Source organism: Dermacentor albipictus, chromosome 7 (assembly GCF_038994185.2).
Source record: "Dermacentor albipictus isolate Rhodes 1998 colony chromosome 7, USDA_Dalb.pri_finalv2, whole genome shotgun sequence".
NCBI lineage: Eukaryota > Metazoa > Arthropoda > Arachnida > Ixodida > Ixodidae > Dermacentor > Dermacentor albipictus.
In genome coordinates this window covers 95818244-95831182 of record NC_091827.1, presented here as the reverse complement: position 1 = coordinate 95831182, position 12939 = coordinate 95818244, and the positions used below count along the sequence as shown (strand labels likewise).

General features: G+C 46.1%; 1 protein-coding gene across 2 annotated transcripts in view; it reads right to left on the bottom strand.

Moving 5' to 3' along the window:
• eIF5 (eukaryotic translation initiation factor 5) overlaps positions 1-12684 on the bottom strand; it is a 52142-nt gene extending 39458 nt beyond the window's left edge. The window contains exons 1-2 of one of the 2 annotated variants that reach the window (XM_065425558.1): positions 12526-12684; positions 12050-12174 (exon numbers count right to left, since the gene is read on the bottom strand). The gene's annotated coding sequence lies outside the window, so the exon portion shown is untranslated. The other variant, XM_065425559.1, reaches the window with a different exon arrangement.
• Positions 12685-12939: the final 255 nt, after the last annotated feature.

Genomic DNA, 12939 nt, shown 5'->3' with positions numbered 1-12939 from the left:
ATGGAGCAGCCCAAATCTGAAACTGAGGAAAATCAAATATTACATTCAATATCGCGCATTATTTCATTAAGAGGTCTCCAGAGATGGAGCGGCCCAAAGACATTTTGGAACAATTTTTGGAGCAAGTAAAATTGCATTTTGGAGCAGTTTGGAGCAGTCTAAATTTCATTTCGGAGCAATTTGGAACAGACGAAATTTAATTTTGAAGCCGTTTGGAGCAGGGCAATCTGAATTTCGGTGGAACGACGGAATACGGCAGCGCACCTGGAAACCGTGACTAAACTGAGAACAAATCAACCCGAAGCACATAGCAAAAGCCCGCTTTGTAGCTATAGCGTACAACAGTTGGTAGGGCACAGTGCGTGCTTTCGCATTAAGCCGAAAACATTGGTGGCACTACAATCAAAATATATATTATTCTCGCGCCAATGCTCATGATGATGACAGAAAATTCTCTCAAATTATGTGGTCCAATCGACATTGTAAAATAATTTTTGGGTGGCCATATGTCAACGCAGACCTAGAGAGCTGCAATCAACCCTAGGCTGGTATAACAATTTATTTCTGCCTCAAAAAATGCACACACGGGAGCTGCAGAAAAAGCTGTCATAGACAACATAAGCAACATAACATAACAATAACATAAGCAACAGCGGCAATGCAATTAATTGCACATGTGACAGCTTCATGTTTAAATAAAAATAATGCAATAGCAAAGACATAAGACCAAACAAAATCTTATTTGCACTTAGGTGGGCACAGACCAAGTCACTTATTCAGAAGCATGATTACACATACCGTATAGTGTGGAATATAGGTCGAGGTTTTTTCAAAAACATATTACTAAAAGGTCACCCTCGACTTATATACCGGCCCTTGGCACAACATGAATAGTCGTCTGGCAGCATGTAGGAGAGCAGGCCTTTCGGCTTCCGCATCGTTATCGCCTCCTTGGTGACCGACGCAGCCTAGGCAGTTGGACTGACGCCATCTTCCCTTTTTGTGCAGCAATCGTTCCTGGCGTTGCTAATTTCCCGACAACCCACAAAATTAGTATGAGTACTCGACGTCAATTCACTGCGGCATTTAAAAAGAAAGTAATCGAATATACTGAAATGCATGGGAACATGTCTGCCCAGCGGCAATTTGGCGTCTCAGAAAAAAGTGTGCGGTACTGGCGCACGCAGAAAGTCAGGCTGTCTGCCTGCAATGCGCGAAGACGTCCTTTCGTGGGCGCCACGCAGTGCACCCGGAGCTCGAAGACAAGGTGGCGGATTTCGTCCGCGAGCATCGTGCCAGATTTTTGCCAGTGACAGCGGAACTCATGCGCATCAAAGCTATTGAGATCGCCTGAGAATCCGGACTGCCCAAGGAACAATTCAAGGGCTCTATTTATTGGGTTCGTCGCTTCATGCGATGCAACTATTCGCACTTAGACGGCACACATCAATCTGCCGGAAGCTGCCAGAGGCATATGAGGTAAAGCTGGTCGAATTCCAGCGCTATGTTATCTGTCTCCGGCAGCAGCATGGCTACATGTTGGGACAGATCGGCAACGCTGATGAAACGCCGGTGTGGTTCGACATGCCGTCGCCCACCACAGTGTGCGAACGCGGTGCAAAAGTCAAGCTTCTTTCTACGGGGAACGAGCATTCGCGCTTCACAGTGATTCTCGCGCGTACTGCAGACAGCAGAAAGCTGCCCCCATACATAATCTTCAAGAGGAAGACGCTGACAAAAGAGGCTTTCCCGTGGGATGTTGTCGTTCGCGTGAATGAAAAGGGATATATGGACGAGGCCCTCATGCTCAATTGGATTAAGACCGCCTGGAATCGGCAAACCGGCGCACTCCTGCGGTGTCCGAGCATGCTCGTCTTGAATGCCTTTCGCGGGCACTTGACCGCAGGTGTGAAGCAGGCACTTCGCGACGGGAGGACGAAACTCGCCGTCATTCCGGAAGGCATGACCTCAACACTTCAGCCACTGGACGTCGTGCTCAACAAGCCCTTTAAAAACCGTGTCCGTGAACAATATAATCAGTGGATGGCTGGCGACAACCTGACGACCCCAACCGGCCGGCTGCGCAGGCCACCTCTCGCCACTGTGGCCACATGGGTGTCGCAGGCTTGGCGCTCGCTGCCCGACGATATGGTGGTGCGGGCATTTAAGAAGTACTGCATTAGCAACTCCTTGGATGGCACCGAGGATGACATGTTGTGGGACGCAGCCAGCGAAAAGCAGTCATCTTCGGACGAGAGTTCAGACAGCTCAGACGAATAAGCAGGTGACGAGTCTGGCGGCGCCACTAAACAAAACAAAGTTTTGTGCCTTATAATTTTTATGCTGACTTCTTTGCTTCAATGTAAGGGGGTCGACCTATATTACGGTATTTAATACCACCATAAAATATGTGTTTATGGCAAGAATGAAAAAATATAGAAAACAATATAAAGAAGAGAAAGAAAACATCCTACATGAAGCTTAACCATATCTCAATATTAGTGGTACATTCTTAAAAATGTGATTTATGCATGGAGGGAATTTTTCGTTGGGTACAGGTAAACAAGTTAGCAGATTTGTGTGCATTGAGAAGAGAAGGAAGTGTATGTTGGAGGCGCTCTTTCCCCGTATTGATGCGTGCTGTTGGCACCAACCAGTTTTCAGGGTGTCTGAAAGGGTACCTCTTAATTTTTTTGCAAGTTTGCAAGATGCAGAATAAGATTTATATTTTCTATTTCTATTTTAAAGCAAACACTCAGCCAATACTGATACAAATATAAGGTTTTGACTACCCGTCTTAAGAAAAATGCAGTTGGTGGTTGTTCTATAGCTTGCATTAAAGACATTAAGAAAGAAACTTTTGCAAAATACAAATTTCCTGTAGAGAAGACATTGTTGCAGTGCCCCATACTGGCTGGAAATAGTTAATGTGAGAATAATGAGTTGTGAACAAGCAGTTTAATTGGCTTCGGACCGATATATCTAATGCAGCCAATTGTGCCAATTATTCTAGCAAATTGCTTGGCAATTTGGTCTACATTAGCTGCCCATGACACAGTTGAAGAAAATACTACCCAGACATTTAAAATGATAAACTATTTCTATTTGTTTAGGGTTAAATCAGTTCCGGATATTAATTCTGGAGAAAAAAAAAATGCTTGCATCATCTGAATAGATTATGAATCTGGTATTTGGGTTAATGTTTACAATGTCATTAAAGGGCGCCTCACCAGGCCTCATAGCAAATTTTGGTTATACGCTGGAAGTTGTTACGTGTCCTCTAGGGAGTGTTGTCGCAAAAATTTTTCAAATCAGCTCATTGATAGCAGACAAATATTTCAGTGCCGCAAACCCACGATTTCAGCAGGCGGGCTCCACTGCCAAGCAAGACTCTCTCTGCACTCGCCCCGTCAAGCCATCGCAAGCGAAATTCCTTCTCTGGGCCCTCCCATGCCGGACCTCGAGTATTGCGCGACGCATACGCCACAGGCCCCCCCTTCATATCTTTTTTTTTTAGCGCTACGTGCTTCCGCTGACGGCACCGTGCGCGAGCTGTTGTCTCGTTCGCGCAAGGCCAGATTTTGCACGCTGTGCACAAGGAAACACGACTAGCGGTATAATTCAGTGCTACACGAATACCAAGGCAGAGCGAGTGGATCGCAGAGCATGATCATGCGCTGGAACAAGGTAGAAAATGGCATAGTTTCGGTACCTGCGCACGTGACCGCACGACCGTGGGAACAAGCAGACGAAGCGGAAATGCTTCTCTTGCTTCAGTGCGCAGTAAAACAAAACATGCAGACACTTCGTTTGTGTGTTTTATTATTTCTCTAAACTTCAATTCGTCAATGCAAGCACCAGATTGCACAGATTACCAATGTCGTCTTGAATAATTCTTGAAGTCACGCGTCTCCACGAGTGACGTCACACTGTGGACACCAGTACATAGGCGCAGGCACACGAGTACATCCTCCGGCTTGGTGGACAGTGGGCGCGAGGAGAAGGAAAAATGGTGTTTGGATTTAACTTTCAGATCTTTCCGAGGAGCGTAGCGATGTAATACTTTGCAGACACGATCATTACCACGCAATGTATGCTCTGCGCTTGTCAGCCCAAAATAGCCAGAACTGGTGAGGTGCCGCCCTTTAAGGTAAATGTTGAAAAGCAGTCACTCTAACATACTGCCTTGTTGGACACCAGAATGAATGTTTTATTTCTGTGCAGGCATTATATATGTCGACAGTTTGTTTCCTTTTAGACAAGTGAGATTTTATTAGTTTGGCATCCAGCCCTCGGATTCTGTAGTACCATAGCTCCTCTGGAAGTAACTCTTGATTAACAAGACCAAACACATTTGAAAAGTCCACGAATATCCCCATGACAAAAGCTCAGTTTTCAAATTGTGACAGAACACATTTTTGTTCTAAAAGCGCCAGTTCAGCAGATCTGTTTTTCCGGAATCCGAATTGTCATGGGGTGAGCAAATTGTATTTATCTATAAATTTAGTAAATCTAGAATGCAAAATTTTCTTTAATGCTTTGGAGAAGACACCAGACGCAGGTCTGTAATTGCCTAAATCATTGCCATCTCCCTTTTTAAGTAAAACGGTTACATTTGCAAAGTGCATTTTTTTTCTGCAAATAGAAAAAAGGTTCAAAATATGCGCGATTGTTGGTGCTAATATGTGGTGATAATATTACAGGCTTTATTTGAATGTTGTCAATGTCTTGACATCTACTTTTTAGGCTGAGTACAACTGTTAGTACTCCATCTGTCGTCACAGTATATAGAAATATTGTATTATGAGAGCTTGTGTACTTATACGCTTTAGACGACAATCCATCCATTCTTAATCTTGTCAAAAAATCATAGAAAGCATTTGCCAGCTCCGTTCATGTTAGCTCTTTGCCATTAATATCTAAATTGCGCGCATGACTGTGACTGGTTAGGATGCAGCAATGAGTTTACACAGGTCCAAATCACACCATGGTGGCCCTCCTTCACGTCTAGATATGTGGAACAGTATTCCATTAGAGCTGATCGCAGCTTCTTTGTTAAACAAGTTAGAAACTGTTTAAACCAATGCAGATTGCCAGCCACACGTGTCATTGGAAACCTTCTGTACAGCTTTTCCTACTTAATTTCATTCCGCAATTTACGTGCGACTTTTTCAGCGACCTTAGTGTTGCCAATTTCGCCTACTTCAGGGAACTTGTCTGCAAAAACTCAAAGTACCACTCTTGCCTCTTTACAGCATGTGAAGACTCCCAGTGGTAGTTGCTGGGACTCAAAACATTAAACATTTTCGTGAACACTATATTTCATAAAACTCGATGTAACATCCAGAAAATCTTAAAGTGAGCCCGAATTCAAACTTTACGGAAACTTCTGGTAGTTGGCAGGTATGCAATACCTAGCAAACAGTGAAAATTGTACCTTTTTGCGCATTTTTTTTTTTGCAAGTTGACCAAGTCAGCCCAACAAATCACAGATTCGTTACTGGCCAAATGACACACGAGAGCAGCCTGGCTTCCAATGAAACAGGAGTCAGCAGCGCACGGCTTCAGATAGAAGCAGATTGGCTTCCTGCCAGACATCACTGCGATCCATCCTCCAATTCCAAACGGCATGTCTCGGATGTCCTCTCGCACGGGATGAATGGAAAACCATCGCGAGACTGTCGATCCAACCGGCAGAGTATGTGCCATATGCATGCATGAATGGGGCAGAAACAATGTTTCTTTGAGCACGTCTCGCTACAAAGGGAGCATCCATTGTTGCAATGGGAGAAACATCTCTGCATTACGAACTCGTGTAGGAAGTGCTCTGTTCTCTGCATTCTATCCTGCAATTGCTCGCTGCATTTTCAGCACGAAACGCTACTTCCCGTGTAAATGGTCTCCCGGAAAGACAAACTTGTGGAAACAACCTGGAGTGCACAAACACTCAAAAGTCTAACAGAATTTACTACCCTGCTATTCAATTCCGCTTTTAAATTGAAAGCTATTGGTTGACTGAAGTCAAATCTAATCCCTGGTTCAAGGTATATCTTCCATACCAAACGTGTTTTCACACAATCTAGTCTGACACCAAGATTATACAGACAAGTGGACAGCAAACAGAGTGTCATTATTTTCTTCCTGAATTGTAAAGCAGTCAAACGGAAATATAAAGCTGTGATCAAGTCAGCTCAATTATACGAATGAAGCATCTGATCAGTGCACCTCCACACTACACTAACGAATATGATTTCACACAGCTGAACTTGCTGGGAAATGACCACTCACACACCCATGAAGATAAATGAAACAACTGACATTGGACTATCCAGCACTGTGCATTCAAAGATGTACGTTGAATCTGTACATTAATCGCTGTTCAACACACTTGCCCACGAGCGTTCAGCGTCGAAGACAGTGCTTCAAATATTTGCAGTAGTCAAATGAAATCTTATTTTCCAGCAGAAACACTGAATGGTTGTTTTGGGCTAAGAGCACTAGGCAAGTAGCATGGAACTATTTACAAAAGGCAATTCATCTAAACACTAAAACAGTGTACATGCACTCAAACAAAACACATTGTAATACATCACATTGGATAAAATAAAGTTTTACTCCGTGGATGGCCAATGCCAATTCTGAAAACAATTTTGTGACCTAAAATGTTTGAAAGCTGCCCCGCTTTCAAACATAGTGAGTATAAAATAGCATATAATGTGCTCGGTTATTTACCATCAATTCCACATGATAATCTTTTCTTGCCTAGCAGTGCACTGCCAAAGTGACACTCTCTCACTGTCACTAAATTTGTCCGCCTGACTAAAGTATAATATTGCTTGCTATTGGCATGCTGCAACGTGTCCTATTCTTTAATATTACAGGAGACTCGCGCCTCGGTAAGTCAAGTGCTAAGACCTCTTTGGCGACGGGGGAACTGGCTGTTTCCAAAAAAATATAAGCGCTCGTGTGAATGTAAGATTACGGTATGAATTTTTAGCTGTTTCCTTACATATGCATGCAATACTTTGCAAACAGAAGTGTCCCCCATGATCTGAGGGGCCTTTATTCCATCCAGATCGGCCTCAATTGGAATTTAAAGTGCCACGCGTGACATCAGTGTAACAACATTTCAATAGACCTTCGGCAGACTGTGCGTTCACCAGGACATGGCCTCCAAGTTAAACAAAGCACTCTGCCGGCACTACCAGATCTCCCAAGTCATGCAAAAAAAAGAAAAGAAAAAATTGTGCTAGTTCTTGGCGTTCCAGGTTCCTCTTGATTTCCAGTAATCAATGGGAATGTCCCTTTAAAGTTCTGGTATTAAAACATCTTTCAGCGAGGTTTCTGCGACAAATCCACACATATGCACTATCTGGAACTAAGTTTTTTTTTACAGCAAGGGATGCAGTCGCTTGTTAAAGAATAGCGACTGTGAGTGCCTATGAAAATTTCGACATACCACAAGGCACCCACCGACACATCCATCAAACGCGAAAGAGCCTGTCCCAACTGTTGTTTGACAGCCGAGTGGAAGGTCATTAAAAAATGCCAGCACGAAGGTACGCGAGGCCTACACGAGACAGCAGAGTGGAAGGTCATTAAAAAATGCCAGCACAAGGGTACACGAGGCCTACACAGCTGGAGGCATTCAGACTCCCCTCACTTTGCCGGCGTCGACAAGTTCGCCCACCACTGGCACTGAAAAAAGGTCACCCCCCCCAGTCATGCGTGCAATGCAGGCAGTGAACTTGCTTAGGGCGTTGACACACCAATAGTGGCTGCATTATCACAAATAATTACCTACACCTGCAGCTGCTATTCCCTCAAGGGAGACATTTTTGACACCTTTCTAAGCAAGGAAATTGCTATTTGCTAAAGCGGAACTGATAAGACCCAAGAAAAAAGGAAGTGCAGAGTCCAATTCAACAGTAGAGCCAAGTGTTAAAAAGCTTGCACTCTTGTAACCACGGAAGCGGGCACCAATAGATTTTAGCACGTCTGAAACGTACTACCGCTTGTGGAACAGCGGGTTACCGGAGAAGTGTACAGCCACGACGATGCTGGTTTAACCAGAGAGCACACAAAGCTAATACTGCAGTGGCCTATCACATCCTACTGAACTGCTGGCGTAAACGCTTTGGTAGCAACAATCATTAATATGCAGTGCCTTTCTGGTTTCCCTTTGATGAGAATGCTCAAGCAACAGAAGGTCTCAAATGCAATAAAGTTGGACGAGTCATCAAAAGATGCCGCTATCAGCTTTGCTACTGATTATGATATTGATTGTGAAGAACGACTGAGGAATATGGAAGAAAGTAAATGGGCTGGGAGAGAGTCGAGGTATCTGTACAAGAAAAACATTGATTCACAGTGGAGGAAAAGAACTACGAAGCTTACCAGCAAGTATGCGACCTGTATGGTGAGCAACACAGCAACAAAGAACAAGCGGAAAGTCGGAGAGGCTGAAATAATTTCATGGGTGGCGGCAATGGAAAACAAACCTGCCATGGGCAACTACTTAAGAACAAGAAACGAAATCAGGAAAGAAACAATTTATAACTCAAAGGGACGCTCATTACTTTTCGAAGCGAGATGAGGATGCCTTAGAACATGCACCTATAAAGCGAGATATAAGAAGGAAGAAGAAGCGTGTGCTTGCGGCGGTAAAGCTACGGAAAGGAACACGTTTTATTAGAATGTGAAGATATTTGCCCAGCGGTCGATTTAGGCACCACTGACCTCCTTGAAGCCCTTGGGTTCAGTGACGAGCGGGAAAGTAAACATGTCCGCATTAGAGATTAGTAAGAGGTGATTGGAAGATTGGTGGAAGAAACGTAGGGAAACAAAAAAATGGAGACGTACAAACACAAAGTTCACAATAGGGAGCCAAAAAATTTGGTTATGGAAATTCATGTTTTTTTCTCTTTTTTAACCTAGGTAGGACATTAGGCAGCATAACAACTTGAGCATGGTGGCGCAACCCACCGCCCAATTCCAAGGGGGACGCTCATAACATCCATCTATCCATCCTGGTGTCCACAGCATTAGTAATTTGTAAACAGCAAGAGGTTTATGGACGAGGTAAAGACCTAAGCTGTTTGCACCATTGTGCTCGCTGCTGCCTAAAGAGCTCGCAAACTTGTCGAGCTAAATGGCATTGACAGCACAGGAACGTTCAACCGAACAATAAAAGAGAACCAACAGGGCTCTCCACGTGTCGTTATAAAAAAAAAAGAAATAAAAGGAAAGAAAAACTGCACGCTACAGTGTTTCACGTGGTGATGCCTTCGCCATCCCACGTCAGCAAAGACAATGGTTTCGAAAAAGAAAAGAAAAGCTGTGACTAAACACTGGAGGTGTGCGGCTGCCCATGCAACAGCTGAAAAAAATGCGGAGGGGTGCCTGCTGGTGATAAGATAACGTAGGCACGGCCCAAATATGTGAACAATAGTTACCAAGCCCATACTAAGCTCCTCCAATCTCTTACCAACACAGAAACGAGAAACATGATGCAGACAGCGAAGAAAACAAGAACGAAAATCTAGGCAACTGTCAAGCGACAGCGAGGGAGACATCTCAATGTGAACTAGACATGACAGGTGGCGGCGAAAATACCCTGCATGGTTGAGTTTCGTTTAGATTGACGAGGTTGAACTAGACATGACAGGTGGCGGCGAAAATACCCTGCATGGTTGAGTTTCGTTTAGATTGACGAGGTTAGATTAAACGTAGCGCCACGAGACACGCAGTAGTCGAGGCCGCTGGTTTAATTTTTTTACAGGCCTGGGATTTTTTTCTCTCTCTCTTTTTTGCAGGCTGCGAAATCGCGTAGAACGGCGGGCACCGACGCATTACGCGGGCCGCCGCCGGGAATCGGACCCACGACCTCGTCTTGATTATGAGCGAATTCGACTTCGAAACGGCCTGGTGGAACGTGCCACCACGCTCCTGCGCACCCGTAGGTTTGTATACAACACAAATGCGATTTCCACTCCACGCTGTCGCGCATCCTGCGGCCGGTTACTCGACGTCACCTTTCTCTACTTACGAGACACCAACACATTAAACGTGGAAGGATGGATGTTATGAGCGTCCCCTTTGGAACGGGGAGGTGGGTTGCGCCACCAAGCTCTTGCTACTATGCTGCCTAATATCCTACCTAGGTTAACCAATGAGAAAGGAAAAGAAAAAAAAAACACTATGAACTACCACGTCCAAATTTGCTGATCCCCTATTGCGAACTGTGTTTTTGTACGTCTCCGTCTTTTGTCGTTTCCCTACTTTTCTTCCACAAATCCTCCAATCGCCTCTTACTAATGTCTATTGCGGACCTGTTTGCTTTACCACTGCTCCCGCTGAACCCAAGGGCTTCAAGGAGGCCAGTGGTGCCTAAATCGACCGCTGGGTAGACGTCTCTCGCTAGCAACCACGCCCTCTCGTATCAAAATCTAGGGCTCCACACGTCAACACCACAGCCACCTAATTGATATAGGGGCGCGTTGACAGCCCGTATCGATGGCGACGTGTAAAAGCGATCGCTCGTCTGGTCGACTCCACAACCAACGCGGAAGTTCCCATAACGTTTCCGAAGACGCGAGTAGCAATTTCTGTTATACGGATGTCACACGGCGCTCTTTTGATCGGATCGAATTTTTCGGTCGCGATTGGCTCAATCTGCGGAATGGAACCAATCGCTCGCGGTCGAGAATTACGATCCGGATCGGGGTCAGTCGCGATCGAAAGTGGCCGCGTGACACCGGTATTGCACGAAGGCGAGCTGGAACGAAAAGCCTACGATACTTCTGCACGGCCGGCGCGGTGAAAAACAACAGGCGCGGGCCACTCCGTCACACGGTCGACGAACGACGCGAGCAAAAGTCGAGACGAAAACAGCTCGGCCCCCGATAAATGTGCCGACGCAGCCGATGGACTGATTAAAATGCGCGAGCGACAAGGCCTCCCCTTCCGCCGCCACCAACCAAATGCTGCGACAAAAACCAACCCGGCGCGTAGGACAGTTTTACGGACAAAAACGGGGAAAAAGAAACTAATAAACTGCCGCCCTGATACCAGAAAAAGAAAACAGCACGACACGAATAATTACATCGGGCCACGTCGGGAGTGCCCCGTTTCCAAACAAGCCTCCCCCTCGATTGTCTTTTTTTTTTTTTTGGTCCTTTCACTCGCAGGCACAACGCTTGTAATCGACGCAGATCCTCCGAGAAATATCTCCGCGGTGGGAAACTCAATGTATTTTTATTTCAAGCTTGCGAGTTCGCATACCGCTGACGCAAGTTACGTTTCTCGGACGGTGTTGTTTACCTTTAACAGCGCAGGCCGAAATCGACCCGACACGACCGTCGCGCACCATCTCCGAATGCGCCCGACTGCGAGCTTGCGCTCCAGTCGGTCACATGTTAGGCCTACGACCTCCGTGCAGAGGCGCGAAGCCCCGCGAATATACGTGCGTGCGGCGACGAGAGGACACCGAACCGTGCGGCGGCAGCTCCCGGTTTCGACATACCCGACACTCGCGGTTTTCGCCCTCGCACACCACGGGTTCAGAACCCGCCCGCCGCCGCGACTTTAGTCGCGCGAGCTAACTGCACGCGCGGTGCTCAAAAAAGGAGACGCGAAAATTCTGACACCGCGACGGTCTCGGACGGAGAATTTCTCCCACCGCCTGCGTCGCGCTGACGGGCGCTTTCGCGTCACCGAGATGTGATGACCGAACATGCTCTGTCGTACGCGAGCGACAGCAGACGTCTAGGCCTAACGTATGTTGGGTACACACATACGCAAGGCTCTCGCGTATGTCATTCAAGACCATAAGGAAAAAAAAAAAAATCCTCGCGCCGTTAAGAGAGCTCAGCTGTGCCGCGATCGCTTTTGCCACACATCTGCCAAGCTGGCATATCTCCTCCAGATCCTTCTAGAGCCTGGCGAAACACTCTCAGCTGTTAAAACCTCCAAACGTGGCAGTCGGCAGCTGCCTGCAGTTTAAAGGGGAGCGCGAGACAAAACCATAAGGAAAGAAGCGCTCACTCACCGATCCACCAAAATAAAGACGTCATATAAAACTGTTGACCAGTGCTGTTGCGTGCTGAGAAACACGGTCGGCGTTCAATCTCCGGAGAAATGGTGGCGACTGAGGTGGACCTCTTCCACCGACGTCTTGTCGAGGCGGCACCAGAAAAAAAAGAAAAGGGAGGGAAGAGAGATGAGAGGAAGCGGCCCCACGTTAAAGAACAGTTGACGAGAAAGGTCGAGAAGGCTAAATCGTCAAGCAATAAATCACGGCCTCCCATTCTTCCCCTTTAGAGGCACGATACGACACACACACACTGCAGTTACCTAGTAGCCTCGCGGCGATGGACCCACTTAAAAACGGCACCGCGCGAGGCTTGGCGTGCTTGAAGGCAACGAAACCGACACAACGTCCACGCAACGGCGAGCAAGTAACGAGACACGAGAGAGGCGGAGGCCACCAATACAGCCAAAACGCCGCGAAAGACGGCCACTTACCCGAATACTGCAAGTCTGCGGCGCAGCAGCGAGCGACCAACGACGCATCTGCAATGGAGCTCGGCCTCACCACGGTCCCCGGATGTCTCTCGTTTCGCCGACAAAAAGAAAGACAAGCGCGCACACGGCACAAAAAGAAAATTATTTTCTTCTTTACAAGTTATCTCAGCGCTGCTACATAAATAATTCTGTCACCTTAATTATATAATTATAAACGTTTTAGTAGTAATACGAAATATCGAGCGATGGTCTACTCGCAGAGTATTCTTTCATATCTTGGCAATCCATAAACCAGCAAAAGAAATGTCGGTATATTTCAATATTACAGTGCTCGTGAATAACGAAGATTTTTGTAGAATCATTTCTTTAACTAATAGAACGACGAACAATACATTCTTTCTTTAAGGGGTTACT